The 21,467-nt window shown below is 39.1% G+C and overlaps 1 pseudogene across 1 annotated transcript; it reads right to left on the bottom strand.

The window, feature by feature from the left end:
* Positions 1-11,172: 11,172 nt before the first annotated feature.
* Positions 11,173-15,899, bottom strand: LOC308099685 (zinc-binding protein A33-like; annotated as a pseudogene). The gene is made up of 2 exons: positions 15,865-15,899; positions 11,173-12,510 (listed from the first exon to the last, which is right to left on the bottom strand). The product of its transcript is annotated as a zinc-binding protein A33-like (transcript).
* Between the last annotated feature and the right edge of the window lie 5,568 nt (positions 15,900-21,467).

Below are 21,467 nucleotides of genomic sequence, written 5' to 3'. Positions count from 1 at the left end.
TCTAGTTGGACAAAAAGAGTGGTAAAAGAATATGAACTTGAACATGGGTTATGTGATATCCTGTGATACTTGTAACCTGTTCTATCACTCCAGTCCGGAGGAGGGCACCAGATACTAAGTCTGGTGACCCTGGTTAGAAAGTATTCTGACATGCGCAGTGGAGGCTGCTTCTAAGCAAGATGTTTTACCCAAGCCGGTTCCTGTACATGACAAAGCAAATAAACATACAGTGACCTGAAATACTGGAGTGGTTTTCTAGATATCAGCACAGTTACGATATCACAGGTTACTTTTTTTGTGCCTCTGTTTTGTTTTCCTTTTTACTGATGTATACTGTGTGTCAATCTTTGGCCTTATTTGTCTTATTTTGTCCCGATGTTGTACCACGTGTTGTCTCTGTAGTCGACATGACTACCTCACTGTGGTGTCCACATGAAAACGAGAAAAAAAAGGGGGGGAAAAAGAATCTGCAGCCTTTCTCTTGTATGTGCATGTTGAAATAGAAACCAGCATTGTTCTTTTAATAATAATAAAATAACGTTTGAAATCTTGTTGACCACACCTGCAGGTTTCTGATCTGTCCACAGCTGTCGTCTGAGGCACAGAGTGAGTAGACAGAAATGGTGCCATCTTATAATGAGCATTAGTGAGGACTCATATGAACATAGGTTGAAAGTGGGCAAAGTGCTCATTTAAGCCTCTTAACTGTAGAGAGGGTGTGTGTCCAAGACTGTTAGATGGTTGGTTCCACAGGAGAGAGAAGCCTGGAGTGCTGCGCTATGAGCTTGTAGATCTGCTATTTTTGAAACATCATGAACATTTTGGCAAATCTTTGAATATATATAGTTCTTTTTAACTCAAATCTTTGCTTCTGGGGGCCCCTGGAACAACATATTTTGAGATAGGGTTCCGTGGCCAAATACATACCATTTTGGGGGTACTTGACATGGTTTTCATAGGTTTTTCAGAAAACTTTACATTTAGAAGACATTATGGTGCCTGACCATTAAGAGCTTTGTAGGCAAGGAGAAGGATTTTAAATTGTGTTCAGGATAATAGAGGGAGTCAGGGCAGAGAAGCTGTGTGGGAGAGATGTGATCTCTTTTACTAGTTCCTGTGCAAATATTATTCAAAATAGTTCTAAAATAGCAGATACACAAGCTGCGAGCTTGTATATCTGCTATTTTTGAATAGCCAATGCATTAATGGATAAAGTGGTTAAAATGATTGTGATGCTGTATTAACACATCTTGCCGGGGACCTCCTGGAACCCCTCAAGGACTTTGAGAACTTAGATCAGTGGTTCTCACAGTGGGGTCAGGGGGCCCCAGGGGTCCTTGAGGGGGTTCCAGGGGGTCCCCGGAAAAATCAGTTAATAAAGCATCAAAATCAGGTTAACCATTTAACCCTTATATATTTACATATAAGACCTTTGCTAGTTTGCTCCATGTGCACAATTTGATCACATTATGTAGTCCAATTAACTTTGGCTCCATAAAAGGTAGTTGGTGTATAGTAGGTTGTAGGAAACAAGACAAGTAGTGCGGCAGTTAAGCTCATATATGGAAGGTATTGTGCATTTTAAGAAAGAAGCATGAAACTTTCAGCATATCATCTACATACCCCAAGGTTTGATTTCAGACGTGGAAGCACTTTCAGATTGACCTCTGGTGACCTTGAGTGGTCATTGACCTCAGAATTGCATTTTTGGCACTTTTTACCCCATTATTCTCCATTATAATAATATAAATGCTTGTTAAAATGACAATTTGTTCTAATAAATGAAAAATGAAACCGAATAGTCACTCTAGAGAAATGGTGATTATTACTATTATGATAGTTCTGTTATGACATTGTTATGACATTAAAAACATCTCGGAGAGAGAGAGCAGCAGTAAAATAAAGAAAAACAACATTGGTAAGAAAGTGCTAATGCATTCAAAGTGCAATATAGGTACAATGCTATTCAAAGGTGCTATTCATCTCATGATGTTGGTTTTGGTTTTGGGTGCAGTATAGGTTCTGATGGTTTGGGGAAGAAACTGTTGGACTGCATGCTGGTGCTTGTCCCGATGCTCTTAAACCTCCTACCAGATGGCAGGAGTTCAAGGATATGGAGGGAGATAATATGGTACCATTTCTGTCAGAAACCTGTCTAAAAGTGACATCGATGGGGAATCCAAGCTAATATAAACTGCAGGCTTTATATTCCTGGAAAGTTTGCATGCTATGATAGAAGCCATTGTTCTTGCATTAATACAAAATAAAATGAAAACATGACCAAACCTGCCTACTGATGATGTCACTGGTAGGCAACTGTCCACAGGGATTAAGGGTCTTGCTTATGTACACCCCGACACGTTGTCAGGTCTGGGAATCAAACCTGGGACCTTCTGTTTCCCAGGTGGCCTCTCTACCCATTCAGCTATGGCCCCCCTTCTTGTGAATGGGTTCTAGTGGACCTCACCTCCTTCACACTTACATAGTCAGTCTTACAGAATGGTAAACAGCGGGCATGACAGCCCCTCCTACAGCAACCTCCCACCCGATTGTAGTGATATCTCTTTCCTCTGCAGGTGGCTCGCTCTGATCTGCAGCCTTCCACAACATGACCTGCAGATGAACATGCAGTATACTGTGTGCAAAATCATATACGTCTGTCAATACAATGCGAAGAAGAACTCTGCACTAGTATCTTTTAGGTCACTGATTTCTCAAGGTGTACAAGGGTTGTGAGCACATCCGAGTGAGAAGGTGGAGAATCGATACATGGACATGGATTGCTTTTTTTTAAAGAGATTAATTTCTGGACATTCAAAAATAGACTTAGTCTCTAAGAGCACCTTTTTAAATTGGCTACATGCTAAAACAAGACTATTTCCTGGTCTTGGGTCTAATTATTACATACTTTATGCAAATTGTGCAAATGAGGAAAGGTTGCATGACTTCACCATGATAATAGATGAATTTCTGGACATCACAAACATGGACTTTGACTCTTAAGTCACCTTTCTAAGTTAACTGGACGCAAAATGTTAGTCATTCCCAGGTAATTTGCTCATTAAGCGATTCATTTGCTGATTATGCTTATTACTCAAATTGCCCAATATGCAACTTTTAGGAATCAAGCTTAAACTCATCTGCTAAGCCTATAGATGATATTTTAATCATAAAGGTTTACAGGAAACAAGATTTCTGGGTTTAACATGGGCCCTATGGGGGTTTCCATATGTAGAAACACTGTAGGAAGTTTCATGCTTCTTTCATAAAATGCACAATACCTTCCATACCTTCCCTGAACGCTCACCATATACTGCCCCCAAAACCAAAACCAACATGAGATGAATAGCACCTTTGAATAGTATTGTACCTAAATTTGAATGCATTAGCACTTTCTTACCAATGTTGTTTTTCTTTATTTTACTGCTGCTCTCTCTCTCCTAGATGTTTTTAATGTCATAACAATGTCGTAATAGTATTAATAACCATTTCTCTAGAGTGACTATTAGGTTTCATTTTTCATTTATTAGAACAAAACTGTCATTTTAACAAGCATATATATTATTATAATGGAGAATAATGGGGCAAAAAGTGCCAAAAATGCAATTCTGAGGTCAAAAATGTTTTGCAAAGCTTTAAAAAGTAACACAACATGGCAGTTCTACAGGCTTGCGAAGTGTTGTGAGATTGCAGAAGTGCTATTTTCGATACTCGTGTGGAAAGGCTGGTTTGATTGATTGATGTATTTTATTTAGTAAGACATGAGAATATCAGTACATGGAAGTACAAATTCACGATACAAGGTCTACTAAACTGGAAGACTCATTAAGCACTGAGCTTGTTTAAGATGAGATCCCCATGCACACAAATCATGATGACATATAAGAGACAGACAGATATACACAAAACTATACAGAATGTCATACAATCAGCTTACAGGTTACTGGTATGAAAAGTGGGAAAAAATGGTGACGTGTGGTTAGGGTTTAAGTGGCTAAAGACTGGATAAAATCAACCTGTGAGAAGCCCTGATGTTCAAACATCAACACATGTTCAACTCAATACATTGTAGACCAACAGCAGGCCCAACATTACAAGGTTTTCAGAGTCAAGTCAATAATATTGCAGAAAGATCAGTGGATCATTCAAATCAACTATAAATGTAGATGTGTACTAACAGAACTTTATATTGTGAGTTTACTACTGTATGAGTGTTACTTCAGTACAGCAGTTAAATGGTGGTGAGTTTGTCTTGTCAGTGCCAGTGGGGTCAGTAATAAACTAAACATTCAATATGTTTTGTCAGTGTGGGAGCTATTCAGGATTTGCTATTATTTTCACATTCATTTATTGTATTTATTTGTTGTTTTGTTTTGAAGAAATAATTTGATTACAGCCGTAGTAGTTAATTTGTGTTGCAGATGCTTTTTTTAAAAAGGTGTTGGGCATTTTGGGAACACAGGTGGCTTTACTTTAACTAATGAGAGCACAGAATCATTCAGTGGGCACCAAAGGTGCATGTTTTTCTTTTCTTTTTTTCTTGCCAACGTCAGGGTCGTCAGAATGAATAAATACCACTAAACTTCACTTCATGGATAATGGACTCCCTCCCTGACTTGATTAAGATTCGCTGCCTGATGCCTCAGTGGCCTTTTGTTTTTATTGTTGTTGACAATTAGCCACTACAGTCAGCATAAAGAAAGAAGCAAGACCCAATCAGTAGCCTACATTAGATGATTATTTAATTTTCCACTAATTCAGTGCAGAGTATACATGTTTCGCAAGCACTTATAATATTATGCAAAATTAACTATAGTTAATGTAAATTAATGTTAAATTACTGTGAGACTACAGCATCATCTGGTGTCAGACCGTATCTGCAAATCTTTTCAGCAAACACAACTTTGCTAATTTCTCACTTGAAATCTATTAAAATGTTGTTTCGAAAGTTTGCAAATGGCATTGTTTAAACACTGATTTCCAAAATTCAACATATATATTTATTGTTCATGAGAATGTCACATTATAACATAGGTACTTTTGTCACAATGTTTTAACTTCTAGTATTTAAAATTATCATTAAGAAGACACCAATGACTCATGTCCAACTTCAACTGATAATTGCTGCAAAGGCACGAAAAAACATGTCATGCTTGGGCCACTAGGTGGCAGTATCCATTCATGATCGTGTTGAAAACTGTGACATGAAAGTGACAGCTTAGCTTACCTTGGAGAGGAGGAGATAGTCACTGTGAGAGGCATGTTGACTTATAGTCGGTTAAAACAACATACATGACCTGTCAGCAACTTGTTTTAATTTGTGACCAACACTAGCTATTAGTACAGGTAAAGGTAGGGTCATGCATTTCACACTAAACAGGTCTATTTCTATGGGTGCTCTTCAATGAGCTGGAAACAACCCACGATACTTACCATTACTCATTCAACATGTTTTCACGCGTGTCCATCTATTATAGTTAGTTTAGTTTAGTCTTATACATTTTCTGTATAAACTACTGTGACCTTATATAATAGAATGTTATGCTGTGACGTGTCTTACAACTTTAGCTCACTGTTTAAAGACAGTTTCCTACTGTAACACACCTAAAAGTTTCTCTTCATGCATAGAGAAAGGCTCCATATTGAGGTGCTGACCTTCAAAGGTAAAATATAAAGAAAATAAAAAGAGCCTACTCAAGGCCTTCAGGCTTCAACTCCCTCGATGTGGGTTCCCATTTCCAAATAAGTTCCTTGATACCTTTTACCTTGATAAACATGCTGTGGGTTAAGTAAGGGTTAGGGGTAAGGCAGTGGTTGGAGTCAGATATAAGGTCAATTGGTTCTGATTAGAGCTAAGCAGGAGTTTGCAAGAAAAGGAATTCTTGTTTCTAAAAATGTGTTTTGTGTCCTAAAGGAATATTTACTTGTCAAAATGCACATAGAGTACATCAAAATGTATTTACGTATGTGACGTGAAATTATGCCTCTGGTAATGATGATGTACTGATGATAAACGCGTGTTTCTATGGAGTTGTGTGTTGACTTAGAGCAGAATCCAGTTCATCCAACCAGCATGACATCACTTTGAGGATAATCTCTCAAGAACAGATTCTGCTCTGCGTTGGAATCTGTCGTGAAGATTCGTCATAACATGTACGCACTGGGCTACAAGTGGGCGTGCCTTCAGATCAGGAAGCAGGCCGCGCTTTACCCAATCAAATGTAGTGGGCGGGATTCACGTGTCCGTCGATCTTTCCCCCTCGAAACAAACCCAAACTAATTTAACAATAGCGTCCGCGGAGCAGACAAAACCACGGAAAGATATTCACATTTTAACTTACTCTTTCATCATAGAAACAAGTGGGCTTATAACCAAAACGATCCATGTTCTCTGGGAGAAGTGGTGTTAGTGTTCCGTGTAGAAATATTGTTAGTGGGAATGAAAACATAGTGGCACCACCGGAAGTGAAAGGCTGAAGGCAGACCAAAACCCCGGTTTCCTTGCGCACGGGTGCCACGTTGTCATTGTCCCAGAGCCAAGATGAGATAGTACAAACAGCAGAGGGCGCTGTTTTTCATTCTCATCTTGGCTCTGGGTTCCCAGATTGCTTTGAGGACAACTCACACACTACAAGCTGTTATAGGAATTAAATAAGTCCACTAGGGGGCGTTATTATAAACAGAATGAAGCTTCTATTGCAGCTGCTGATAAGTTGGTTCTTTCCATCAAAACCAGTAGAAAATCCAACTGTTGATACCATTGATAACGGTCTGGATGTAAACACACTGACACGCTGCAGAGATATAGACAGTGCAGATGCTGTCACACATAGAGTCTACAACACCTTAGATCTGTATATATATATATATATATATATATATATATATATATATATATATATATATATATATATATATATATAATATAATCTCTGCCGTTGTGTTGGTTTATACATGGGTTGAATTAAATGTATTTTCAAAGATGAAAACATCAATGTTACTTAATGAGTCTCTCCTGTAACCGTTCAAAAAATAACTGATAAACTCGATGACATCAAAACCAGAGCACTCTGAAATCAGCAAATTCTCAAAGTATATTTCTGAACGCACACAGGATCTCCCCACACAGCAAAGTCACAGAGACAGTAAAAAAAAGGCATGGGTTTCCGAGGCTACAGAGACAGTGGTTGGCAAATGACTTGCTACAATCATGTTTTTACAACTGTATAAGAGCTTTATAAGTTATTTCACTACACAGGTAGATAAATATATTACACCTGATCTGAGAAAGTTGGAACATTCCAATCATAGAAAAAAGAGTCGAAACAATCACAGAGTCATGGTGTTGCTTCATCATTACAATGGACAACAACATGCTCTGTGCATAACTGTAGTCCTGAGTTCCTCAACGGATTTAAACTAGAAACACATACTGTATGACACCTTCATACTTGTTTCAAACCAAGCTATGGGAAACTGGAATGCGGGACCACAGTTAGCCTATGCACAGAACTTATTTTATGAAGTGATGATGATTGATTATTTCAGTGTGAAGAAGACAATGAGCAAGTTCAGGGTCTGAGATGGAAAAAGAACATGAGACCAAATATTGTTTTTAAGCAAGACAAATGCACTTTCTGGTTTTGGGCTTTTTTAGGTTATGTTGACAAAAAGAGATAACAGCCATTTGATATTCTACAGGCCTACATGAGCCATTTCTTCCCCTTGTGGTCTGTAAATGTACTGCAATCAATGTTGGAATCTGTAATGACTGTTCTACCAGCCAACAACAGAAACGATCGTCTGTTTTGTGGACAACAAAAATATCCTTAATTGGTATTTTACTGACTTTTGATTGAGTTACAGTCACTGTGATTGTTGTGTGTTTGGATTTATCACGGCCCCTAAACTTTATTCCATTGTTTAATAATGTAACAATCAAACACATCTTTGTGCAATACTGTACAAGGTCATATAGAGCTCAGTCTTCTCAGCACAACCTTACTAGTAAAATGATAGATATGTCCATATTATCACATATTATTATGTGTCAAGGTGGCCCCTGAGCAAGACACTTAACCCCTAACTGCCCTCCCTGGTTTTAGAACCACTGCTTTACATATAGCCTTGCCTGACATGGAAGCACAGCACTGAATGGAAACATACATTCTATACATCGGTCTCCATATATACAACTGCTCAACTTGAATTGTGTTTCCTGGTGAAGACCTAATCAATATCAATAGCATGTTTCTTCTTGACATCAAATCATCTTTATGTCCAGCTGTTCCAACTGTCATTTGTCTCCTGATGGTTTTAGTGACCTCAGCAGGGGTGGAAAGTAACTAAGTACATTTACTCAAGTACTGCACTTCAGTAAAAGTTTTTGGTATTTTTACTGTAATATTTCCAATTTTCGAAACTTCCATTACATTTCAGAGGCAAATATTGTACTTTTTACTCCTCTACAATAAAACTTTAGTTACTGCTGTAGCTACCTTGTAGATTTTGATTATTACAAAACATACATTAACCACTTCAGCCCTGTATATACTTTGGCTTGAAAATAGCAGATCTACAAGCTCACAACGCACACAATGTGCTGTGTTGTGAGCTTGTAGATCTGCGATTATTTTTTTTTTTTTTATACATTTGAAATGCATTCGAAATACCTCGATTTTACTTAACATAAGTAAAAGTATATCTGCATTGTGGTATTGATACTTCTAAGTAAAAAATGAGAGTACTTCTTCCACCACTGGACCTCAGTGTGCAACAGCACTGTCTCTCAGATCTATTATAATACAATCATTGCTGTATGGATCTAATTCCGTATTAACTCTATAAACTTGATGCAGTGATGACTCACTATAGAGATGTTCAGCTGTACATTATGTTCAAATGATGTACCAAACCACCGTGAACATAAACATGCTGACTCAAACCCCAGCATGCCTATTCTTGGAGGAGCATTTGCCAAAAATAGCAGATCTACAAGCTCCCAGCACGTCACAACGTGACGCGTTGGGAGCTTGCAGATCTGCTATTTTGGGCGAAGAGGAGAATTGAGAGTTCAAGTGGTTATTCTCCATAAAGTCATTAGTCTCACCATAGAGATGATCACAGATGTCCACCTACTGATATGCCTGGTGTTACATTCAATGTAGGGGATAGAACTGGGTGGAAACAATTCAGAGAATGAATCAATGACATCTATAATATTATCCATGTGTGTCAGGCTTTATTTCATTTTAGATATTTTTTCAGATCAAGTTATTTTGTCAAAGTGGTCTATTCAATCACAAAGATGTAAAAAACTAATGTAATCCAAGCCTGATAACAAATAATCTTATATATAGTCTCCACTGTACAAACCACATGTAATGTACAACATAATACAAAACCACACAAGCCAGGAATATTACAAATTAAATGTGATTAACTCACTTAGATGAAAAACGTTTGTTTGTTATATCATAAATATGAAAGTGATGTTGAACATTTACCTACATCTTTGTTAAATATTTCTAATAATAACACATCCACTCATCCTGATAAGTACAACAACGGACATGATATTCTCACCTCCTGAATCTGATTAACAATATTGATTTATAATATTTTATATTACTTTTAATAATTATTTGAATACAAATTCCAATTGAATCTATATATTTAATTTTGAACACAAAGCTGGACAAGATGAACAATCTAGAATCTAGGATTACCTTATATTAAAATATATAAACCATAAAACAAATAAAAGTGTATTAGTAGTTAATATTAAATGCATATAAAACATATGATGAATCAAAGTGTATCACTAGTTGATATTAAATGCATATAAGACATAAGATGAATGAAATGTCAACATTAAAACTCTACATATGGATTTGATCCATTTCACTCCAGAAACATGCAGGAAAGACAATCACACTAACTTCTGTCACAACATGCTTTTTTTTCTTTTTTTTTTTTTTTTTATCCCACGATTTTGTAACCCTTATTTTTCACCCAGTGCCAATTTTTTTCTAAGTGATCCTGGGCGCTACACTCCCCTCACCAGCCTAGGGAGGCCAGGGCCGAGCTCATGCCTCCTTCAATGCATGAGAGCCAACTGACCTTCTTGTCACCTGACAGGGGAGAGTTTCCCTGGTTGGACGTAGCGCGTGGAAGGAACACGTTATTCCTTCCCCTCCATCAGGCGCCCCGGCTGTCATGGGGGAGGCGGTATAGTGACCAGGATTACTACATGTTTTGTGAGGGTATTAACTACCCTGAGAGACACGGGGAGAACATGCAAATTCCACACAGAGTAGGCCCTTTCGCCAACCCCACCTAGGGTATGGGCGCTGATGGCGCGGAGGAGAAGACACGCCCCCAGCGCCCACAGCGTCCCCGGCGGGAATCGAACCCAAGGACCTTCTAGCTGTGAGGCGACAGCGCTACCGACTGAGCCACCGTGCCCTCCGTCACAACATGTTTCTGAAACAAGAACATCTGAAAAACCTGCTAAGCCTGATTTTCAAACACGGCGAAAATAGCTGATCTACAAGTTCACAATGCGACACATCGTGACCCGTTGTGAGCTTGTAGATTGGCTTAGTCAGTCAGTCAGTCCAGTCCAGTCCAGTCCAGTCAGTGTGAGAATCCAGTCCAGGTGTTAGTGCTGGTAAACAGTGAGAAGAGTGGATATGAAGATGATTTGATCATAGACGACTGATGATGATGATGATGAATGAACTTCGATAAAGTAGTCTTAATAACATAATAACCTGCCACTGTGTCATTAGTCTCCTGCACTAATGAGAGTGTTGCTCCACTGATCCTCTCTACGTAAAATCTATATTCTTAGTTGACTGGAGTCTCCCAGAGGTCTGTATGACATCCCCTCCTTTTGTCCATTTACACCAAATAGCCGATGTACAAGCAAGCTTGGCTATTTCCTCTGAATGTCCATCCCCAGAATCCCTCCCCCCCCCACACACACACAGACACAAACGCACGCACGCACGCACGCACGCACGCACGCACGCACGCACGCACGCACGCACGCACGCACGCACGCACGCACGCACGCACGCACGCACGCACGCACGCACGCACGCACGCACGCACGCACGCACGCACGCACGCACGCACGCACACACACACACACACACACACACACACACGCACAGACATATCACTGTACACAACGCTTCCTCCCAGATGGCTCTTCTTGGCAGACTTTGATATCAGTAGTTGTGTTATCACCTGTATTTCCAACAGATATAAATGGATATAGTTTCTCAGTGAAAGTGTCTTTATAAGTGATGTGAGTCATGTCTTCAGGGTCGTAGAAAGACACCTCCCCCCTGTCATAGTCCAGCTGGACTCTGATCCTCTGAGGATTCCTCTTCAATGGGAGGGTTTCTCCATGTCCATTAATGTACTTCCCACTTCTCTGTAATAAACACCAGAATCCATATTTTGGTGTGGCCTGTATCTCTCCCTTCCTGTCAACAGACTCTTTAGCCAAACCTATAGTCCAGTCAGGATGCTCTCCAACCTCGACCTCCCAGCTATGTTTTCCTGAACTGAAACCCTCTGAACCCAGAACAGTGGGATACCTTGTGTTCCTCTCTGGGTTGTCAGGAAGCTGCTGCCATGTGTCTGTACGTCTCACACTGGTCAGGTCTTCAGACAGACAGAGCCAGTGGGCTGCTGTGTTTGGGTCCAGAATGACAGGAGTGAACTTGACCTTCTCCTTCATCTTCTCCCACACTCTGAAGGTCAGGTTTTCCAGGTGTTTGGCCACATCTATCAGAGCTCCAGAGACCAGCTGTGGTTCTGACAGTTTACACTGGACTCTGGCACTGGTCTGAGTGTGTTTATAACTGCTGAGAAATGACACACTGGGTTTCTGCAGCTCTTGTTCTACAGCAGAGATGCTTTCTGAGAGAGAGGAGATCCTGATCCTGAATGATCTTCATCTCTCTGCTGACACTCGTCCCCTTCTGCTCCTCTTCCTCCCTCAGAGCTGCCAGTCTGCCCTTCTCTTCCTCTCTCAGGAACTGGTGGATCTTTTCAAACTCTGCTCTGATCTGCCTCTCTGTGGTAACCACCTGCATCTTGTTATGTTGAACCACTTCACTGTATGTCTGTTCAACATTTTTGTATTTGCTCCTCTTGACCTGTAGAGACTTGAGGTCAGGCTTCAGTTGGTCCTTCAGGTTATTGACTGCGTGTTCTATAGGAAGCCGTGTGTGACCACTGTGGTGAGGAAAGTCACAGATATGACACACAGCTCTCTGTTCTTCCTCACATAACTGTTTAGGCTCCTCTGGATGTTCACTACACAACACCTTGACGTCCTCCTCACCTGACTCAGCCTTCTGTCTCTCAGCATAAGAGTCAGCTAGTTCCTTCAGTCTAAAGTCAATACCTAGATCCTTTGAGGATTTTCTCTTACAAATGGGACAGTTCTTGTTCTCAGTTTGTTCCCAGACTTTCTTCAAGCAGTTAACGCTCGAGGAAAGTTAAATCTGCCATTTCCTTTGGTTTGCAAAGTGTCTTTAAATAACACGACTCACCAGTTCACATCCACATTCAACTCACTGATCAGAGAGTCTCCAAACAGTGCTGTAGAGAAAACAAAAGTATTGTTCAATGAATGACCAGATTAAGCACTTTATATTCCCCTAACAGTTCTATAAACCTGTATTGTTGTGTATACATCTTACAATTGCATCACAGCAAAGTGTAGCAATGATAACATTTACCTTAGCGGTAAGTTATCTTACCTTGTATCTTACCACTTAAAACGTATATTTAGTTGAACATTATTCGCATGGTCTACACTAAATATCTTTGCTGAAAATAGCCGATCTACAAGCTCACAATGCATCGCAACGCAACGCTTTGCGTGCTTGTAGATCGGCTCTTTTCGGTGAATGTTCCCTCCTGAATAGGGATAGAGTCAAAGTGGTTAATGGGTTAATTATAAAAAGTTAATTAATTAAGAGTTGTTAATCATTACTGTATGATACTGTACATCAAACATTATAATGATGGTACCTTACAGAACTTTTTATATTGTGTGTGTGTGTGTGTGTGTGTGTGTGTGTGTGTGTGTGTGTGTGTGTGTGTGTGTGTGTGTGTGTGTGTGTGTGTGTGTGTGTGTGTGTGCGTGCGCGCACACACAAATAATTAGCTGACACCTGTCATGTTTGATCTTCTAATATTGTCATGCTTATGTGCATATGGGTGATATGATTTATATTTCATTAATTCAATTCCAGGAGTAAAAAAAAGCTGTTTGTGTAAAAAGGTATTAGAGCTCAATACAAAATATAAATCTGAACACATAATATTCTGCAGAGCAGCATTTCATTTTGTGTTCGCCTGATGATCATGTTTGTAAAACTGAGTAAGAGTAAATATCTATGGAATGTTATATTTTAAAAGTTCTATAAATCATATATATTACACCTAATAGTTGAAACATCTTACACAGAGTATCAAAACAATCCATAATGTTGATTTAGTTTTCGCAATTTATCATTTCAATGAACATGACTTTTTTCAGGAACAAGTTTTTGAAGTGATGGTGATTGAGTATAATGTATATAATGTGTAAGCCAGACTGAACTTTGAATTTACACAAAACATGCTAAATGGCTACAGTCTTTCTTCGTATTTCAACAGCTCAACACTGTCCTTCAGTTAGCTTGATTTGATCATTCTGCTGTCATACCATGTGATGTGTTTAATGTTGAGAAAGATATTCCAATAGATGGTGATCATTTATCACCTGTATAGTGCACAGGGAATATTCAAGAAGTTGTTCTCTGAACATTCAAGAAGTTGTTCTCCGAACATTCAAGAAGTTTTTCTCTGTCATTTCCTTTGTTTTATACAAAATCTTTAAATAACAAATACTCACCAATTAATTCACATCCAACTTCAACTCAGTGATCAGTGAGTTTCCAAACAGTGCTGTAGAGAAAACAAATGTTCTGTGGTCAGGGTTTCTTCTCAAGTTTTCAAGTGTGATTTTCTATATCAGTATAAAAACTATCCTTCAATGACAAGATTGAATCATTTATAATCTCTTCAATGTCCTGTACACATGTATTGTTGTGTATAAATCGTACAGCTTGCAATGGCATCACATCAAAGTTCAACAATGATAACATTTACTTCCAATTATCTTAACCACTTAAATCTTATACTTAGTTTTTCCCAAATTCTCATGGGCTGCACTAAATATCTAATACCAGAAAATAGCCGATCTATGGGCTCAAAATGTGTCACAACACATGTGTATGTGTTTGTCATAGGGTACCTGTCATCTGATACCTGTCATGTACTCGGTCAGAAGAATATGACACTAGATTTCAATGTCTTGGTTTGATCTTCTAAGATTGTAAGATGTGCATGTGTGATATGATTTATATTTCATTTATTCAGTTTAATGTTCAGAAATAATTGATGTGAAAAAAAGTGAAGACAAAGTCAGGAAAAACTATATTGTTTGTGTAAATAGTGGACATAGCTCAATCTTTACCAAATATAAATAGGATCAGATAATATTCGATCGTAGAGCAGTATTTCATTTTGTGTTAACCAGATAGTCATGTTATTTTTGTTAGTTTTTTATACAACTGTCTAAGAGTAAAGTTCTATGGACATTTCTGTTAATTAACATACATTTAACAATACATGTTCTAGTTTTGTTTGGCCTCATCCCCTCCAAACCCCCTACCCACTGGGATCTGTGCCTATAGACTGAACTCTTTGATTTCACTCAAAACTTAAATGGCTACAATGAATATCTACAGTGTATTTTGTTTTGGTCATTCTGCTGTCATGAATGTACCATTTGAAGTGTTCTTTACAGTAGTTTTATGTTGACAGACTCCACTAGATGGCGATCATTAGCCACCTGAGAGAAAGAGAGAGAATGACACCGAGATAGAAGGATGAATGAAGACAAAATGTGAGAAATACAAACTTAAACAAACATTAATATAATGTATTCCCATTGGAGAAAATCCTGAAACCTGAAACATTATAACCATGTACACAATATAAATATTTGTGGTTTCTGGTTCAGTCCTTACTTAATGAATTGAATAATGAATACTTGAATTGAATACACAGTATGACAATGGAACCAACCCCTATAGTTAGGGAATTTTAGCAAGATGTTTGGACCATCTGTGAAAACATTTACTACTAATTATAGCTTTCTTCACCAATGTGTTCTTATAGGTGTCTAGAATCATCTCTCAAATAATGCAAACCCAAATCCTTGTGGAAAATCCTGGCGAGCCAATCAAAGTTAAGGAGCCCAGAGGGCTTGGGTTTAAAAATATCAACAAAAAAATTAAAGTCTAAAATTAACTTGTGAGGTGTCTAACTAGGGGTTTTCAGGGGTGCTGAATCCATTCCAACCATTATTTTTGAGTAAAAATGTCTCCCTGGCCATATAATATTGGTATATTGCTTATTGTTAAGCTGTAATGTACAGCACAGTGTATAATCAATGGTAGGGATTGGGGAGTTGTTGAATTGATTCTATTCTGACAAATAAATTAAGAACATATTGCTAAACACTTGATAAGAGTGTACACCTACTGTGCACATGCTCAGTGGGATACACTGTCTGCATGTGGGGACTTAAGGTAGCCTGGTAAACCCTCCGGAAAACTCGTTTCCATTTGTTTTCAGAAGTGAGTCTGGCCTACAGGCCTGTCTGGGCGTTTCTCCGGAGTTCATAACATGAACTCTCCATTCTCTCAATGGTCTGTGATTGACAGCGAAGGTTGGCCAATCAGGTGGCGAGTTCGAGTGAAACCGAATGGAACCGAGTCCAACCTGAGTGCACCGGACCAAAAACGAGCGGCAGCCATCTTTTCTGTGTGTGATATTTTTATTTACATATTATTTACATAATATAAGATATTGTTTGGATAGAATTTAGTTGTTTAACTTCATATATGTGGTCAATTAATCATGACAGAGCCTATTTAAAAATACAATTTCAGAGAACCGGCCGGGGCAGGCAGTGACACGTATGTATCAGAATAAAGCAACCTAGCGTCATACTTGGCTGGGGATGGGGAAAATGAGCTGCTGATTGGCTGAAGGGGAACGGACTGCTGATTGGCTGAAGGGGTTGTCAGTCAACTGTACTAATCCAGCCCAGCTCCTAAATTGCCCATACAGGCCTGTAGACCAGACTCCTTCCTGAAATCAAATGCAAATGAGATTTCCGGAGGGAGGGGGGTTTACCAGGCTAGACTTAAGGAGCCCCGAGGGCTTGGGTGAAAAGAAGGAAAAGTCTAAAATTAACTTGTGAGGTGTCTAACTAGGGGTTTTCAGGGGTGCTGAATCTATTCCAACCATTAGTTTTGAGTAAAAAAAACAACTCATTTTCCAAAAGAACATATTTTATTACATATCGCAGGAAAAATGTAAAGAAATGTGCTGTATTGATGAAACCTGGTGTCAGTCTTACTCAGCCAACTCCTCATCTTCCTCACTCCTTTTCTCGTCTGCCTGGTTGATGTTCTTGCTTTCTCCATTACACTTGCCACAAGCAGATATACACTTGACCCCCTGCTTTTTACATGAATGATGAAGGTTTGAGCCAGAAAATGACATGAGACATGAGACTCCACCATAGCCAAGAAGAGACAATGACCTAAGATGACACTTCAATGTTGTTGACAGCAGTTACTGGAACTTCCACAGAAAAGGGAACTGGAATCTCAAGAAGTGGCCTGGTTGCGCCATCGTTGTTAGGAAATGTGCCCATATAATAGCATGTGTCTGCTCACTCATCAGTTAACATGAGTTTAATATAGAGGGCTGGATGAAGTAAGAGAAATTCGCAAAAAACACTCAAACACTCAAAAACGCTCTGCTCACTAGCATTATATTTCAGTTAAATAATGACTGTTAATTAAGGGCTTGATTAAAAGTGTTGCGCATAGTATCGCATAGTATCGGACAATTGGTTGAGAAACAGTGTTATAAAGGGTTATGCATATTTTAGTTCTTATAACTCTAATCATACAGAGTTATAAGCTGATCATAATATATTATAGACCTGGGATGCATAGTGTGTTACCAAAAAAACAAAGCCCATATCCCCTCCCAAACACAACAGTGGTCCCCAGGTTGAGTCTTAGTCAGGGTGGTGGTCCCTGGTTCACAATCAGTTGAAAGCCCCTGCCCTAGTTAGACACCTCACAAGTTAATTTTAGACTTTTATTTTTTTGTTCATATTTTTAAACCCAAGCCCTCTGGGCTCCTTAACTTTGATTGGCTCTCCAGGATTTTCCACGAGGATTTGGGTTTGCATTAATTGAGAGGTGATTCTAGACACCTATAAGAACACATTGGTGAAGAAAGCTATTGGTAGTACATTTTTTCACAGATGGTCCAAACATCTTGTTAAAATTCCCTAACTACTAGGGCTTTTTGTGTTATCCTTTTAACAATGATTGTAAACCGTACTTCTGTACCTTTTTTCCCTCACCAAGTCTTACTTTGCATTTTCAACATTAGCAGTTGTTTTTTCCCCCCTTTTCTGCAGAGTACATTGTAAAATCCTTATTGCTGATAAAAAAAAAAAAAGTGTACTGTACACATGACATGATGGGTCCATTTGGTTTCATTTGTACACTCATTTGAATTAAATTAACACTAATAATTGTACTGTGTATGAATTCATAACTTACAGACTAAATGAAAACCACACCTGGGCTCAAACTGATAGAGACACAATCTTTGAACAACTTCTGTTGTTTATTAAAGCAGTTAAGCTCCAAACAAAGTGCTGGGCCATATGAGGCCAACATGTGCCAATCCAAAAATATACACATTAGCATAACAAGTTTGTAACAGTCAGTCACAATTTCACAAATAGCACTACAATATGAACCTGAGTGACAGTAATAAGTTTAAAAAGGCTCCCTCAGCAACACATGGCTTCTGACAGAATGTGGGAACAGAAAAATGTAGGCTATAACAAAATGACATTTCAAATTATTAATATTGTTCAAAACAATATACTGTATGTATTTGACTTTTATATCCATTTGACCATAATATCAACGGTCCATGGTCCTTGTCTGTAGACTTTAATTGTTGAATATCTTGTAGTTGAAATGTAGTCATACAGTGTCAGATACAAGTTGATACTTTATCCTGAGAGATTTTATATTGCCTGGTTAGACTTAGTGGTGAGCTGGGCATGGATAGAGTTAGTGACACTACTGTCACTAACTTAAGACTGGGACGAGAGAGAGAGAGAGAGAGAGAGAGAGAGAGAGAGAGAGAGAGAGAGAGAGAGAGAGAGAGACACAGACAGACATAGTATAAACATGACTGCCGTGGTGCGCTCTCGCTCTGTCTGTTATGCCTCAATGGCATGTGTGTGTGTGTGTGTGTGTGTGTGTGTGTGTGTGTGTGTGTGTGTGTGTGTGTGTGTGTGTGTGTGTGTGTGTGTGTGTGTGTGTGTGTGTGTGTGTGTGTGTGTTGTGTGTGTGTGTGTGTGTGTGTGTGTGTGTGTGTGTGTGTGCGCGCGCGCGAGAGGGGGAAAAAAAATGGCCCAAGCGCCCGAGTTGAAATTCCCTATTCCCTGCTCTAGGTGTGACAATATTGTTTATGAACCATTTCCCTCATTGTAGTAATCCTTAAGGGTTAGTCATCAAGTATAATAAAATAGATTAAAATGCTTTATAATTCTCATACTTCTTTCATACATAATGTCAAATTTTGTAGCAGAACCAAACAATTATAGCGGAGCAGCTAAGTGCTACGATCTTTCAATTTATGATAAAAGCGTGAAAATTGGCGTGAGCAGTCTCCATGGGTCACTTGACAAGAAAATTGTCTGAGCCATTTGTAATTTCAAGATGGCGGCCATTTTTCAACATGGCCGACACCTTAGTGGGCAGTTAAGTGATATGATGGTTTATTTGGTGATACAAGCATGAAAATTGGCATGAGCAGTCTCTGTGGGTCACTTGACAATAGGCCACCCACAGCTACTTGAAATTTCAAGATGGCGGCCATTTTTCAAGATGGTCAACACTTTAGTGGAGCAATTAAGTTATATAATGGTTTATTTGGTGATACAAGCATTACATTTGGCATGAGCAGTCTCTAAGGGTTGCTTGACAAGAAAACACTCCCAGCCACTTGAAATTTCTATTTTCATTTGTTTTTTTTTCATTAAGGACGATTATATACGATTATTATTATTATGCTAAAGAACAACTTTTAACACATCACAATACAGTTGTGTTGATTTGTTGATCATAGATAAATTAGATAAGAGTGAATATCTGCACTACCAGGGCACACTGGTGATATATCACTGCTGTTAAACTCAGAGTGGGGTTTAATGTCAGCTATTTGAAAGTTAGTATCCCAAATGCTGTCTAATTTACCCCAAAACAGTTAGATAGCCGCACCTGAATTGACAGGTTGTGCCAGCGCGGGAGAGCCGATTCAAGGTTAATGGGGTTTTAGTTAACCGGATGTTGTACAGATCGCACAGGATTTAAATGGCATTGGATGAACGATCGGACTAAGTGTAGTGTTAAGGCACGAACTTAGTTGTATCCCATACATCAAAGTGCTTGGTAAAAGGTGGTAAAGGGATAAACCCTCAGGCTCACCAAGGAAAAACTCATTCAGCCGAGTTTATTCAACAGAGAGCACGATCGTACTGGTTATGATACCATTGCAAGAAATGTTCCATTATTTCATAAGATCAATGCTCTGCCTATCTTACTTAGTCCAACCCGACTAGATGAAGGTGATGGCATAGAAAGCACATTGATAAGAAACAGAGCAAAATATCATTCAAGCTGTAAACTTAGGTTCAACTACACAGAGCTGGAAAGGGCCCAAAAGAGAGCATCTACATCTGCTGAAGACACAGAAGATACCAAAGATATCCATGTCAAGAGGTGAAGAAGATCTAATGTATGACAGGTCCAGCGATGTCACAACTGTGAATGAGGCCAGGCTTGATCTCTTTGCCAGAAAGCAAAGACAATATGACTTGATCCCACCAACTCAAGCAGCACTCAAAGAGCATGCCAAACCTGCTTCTTATGAGGCTGGATACGTGTGGGGACAGGCATTGAAGCGACATCCACAAATGCCGAGCCCATCTGACTGGGGATGGGTGGAACAGGACGAGAAGTGGAAAGTCTTCTGGACTCCACTTCCACCTATTGCGGAGAGTTGTTGGGAGTTGACCAAATGTGGGTGCACCAAGGCATGTACTGGAAGATGTAAGTGCTTCAGATATGGACTCAGTTGCACATGCCTATGTAGTTGCCCCTGCTAGAACCTATTTGCATGTTTATTTTGCCAGAGTTTTCCCCCGTTGTCCTCTGTGTTTTCAAGTGTATAGGCCTATGGCTCGGCTTCCCCTCGCCACATAGGTGCATCATGTTTTACTTTGTCAGTCAGTCTATTAGTGTGTAATTTTCAGTTGTTACTTTGTAACATTGCTTCCACTGCCTTCCACTGCCATGTGTAACAGTGAAGCACATTTTCAGTTTAGTTCCTTAGTATAGTTTGTCATGGTTCCGTGGCTACTGCCATTCAGTATTAGCCATTGCTCAATTATAATTTTGGAGCACTGTCCGTTCAGCACCACAACTCTGCTAATAAGCACCACAATTGTGCTAATTTATTAATCATATTTTTTATTTCCCCATCTATTAGTATTTATTTGACACATGTAATGGCTGTTAGTTAAAAATAATAATATATATATATATATATATATATATATATATATATATATATATATATATATATATATATATATATATATATATATATATATATATATATCTCCTCCCTTGTGACTCTTACCTTGTCGTGGTAAGGGAGCTTGTGTACCTCAGTGAACCCTGAGAGCTATGCCAGTGGGAGGCAACTCCTGACAGGTTTTACCAAACTGGACAGGTCGTGGGCGAGGAGTCAGACAAAACACAGTCAAACAACCTCTCTTGACAGAGCTTTTTGAGGAACCCAATACATTTATATGAGAAAAGGTATCATTTAAAGATCCACATGCGGACGGCAGTCATCTTGAAATTTCAAGTGGCTGTGGGCGGTTTCTTGTCAAATGACCTTTTGAGACGGCTCATGGCAATTTTCATGCTTGTATCACCAACCAAATGATTTATTAAGCTTAACTGCTCCACTAGGTGGTGGCCATCTTGAAAAATGGCCGCCATCTTGACATTTCAAGTAGCTGTGGGTGGCCTATTGTCAAGTGACCCACAGAGACTGCTCATGCCAATTGCAATGCTTGTATCACCAAATAAACCATTATATAACTTAATTGCTCCACTAAAGTGTTGGCCATCTTGAAAAATGGCCGCCATCTTGAAATGTCAAGTAGCTGTGGGTGGCCTATTGTCAAGTGACCCACAGAG

The sequence above is a fragment of the Gymnoscopelus braueri genome, assembly GCF_963280865.1.
Source record: "Gymnoscopelus braueri genome assembly, chromosome: 13".
Lineage (NCBI taxonomy): Eukaryota > Metazoa > Chordata > Actinopteri > Myctophiformes > Myctophidae > Gymnoscopelus > Gymnoscopelus braueri.
Note: the sequence above shows the minus strand (reverse complement) of the source record. Positions and strands in the feature narration are given on the sequence as shown.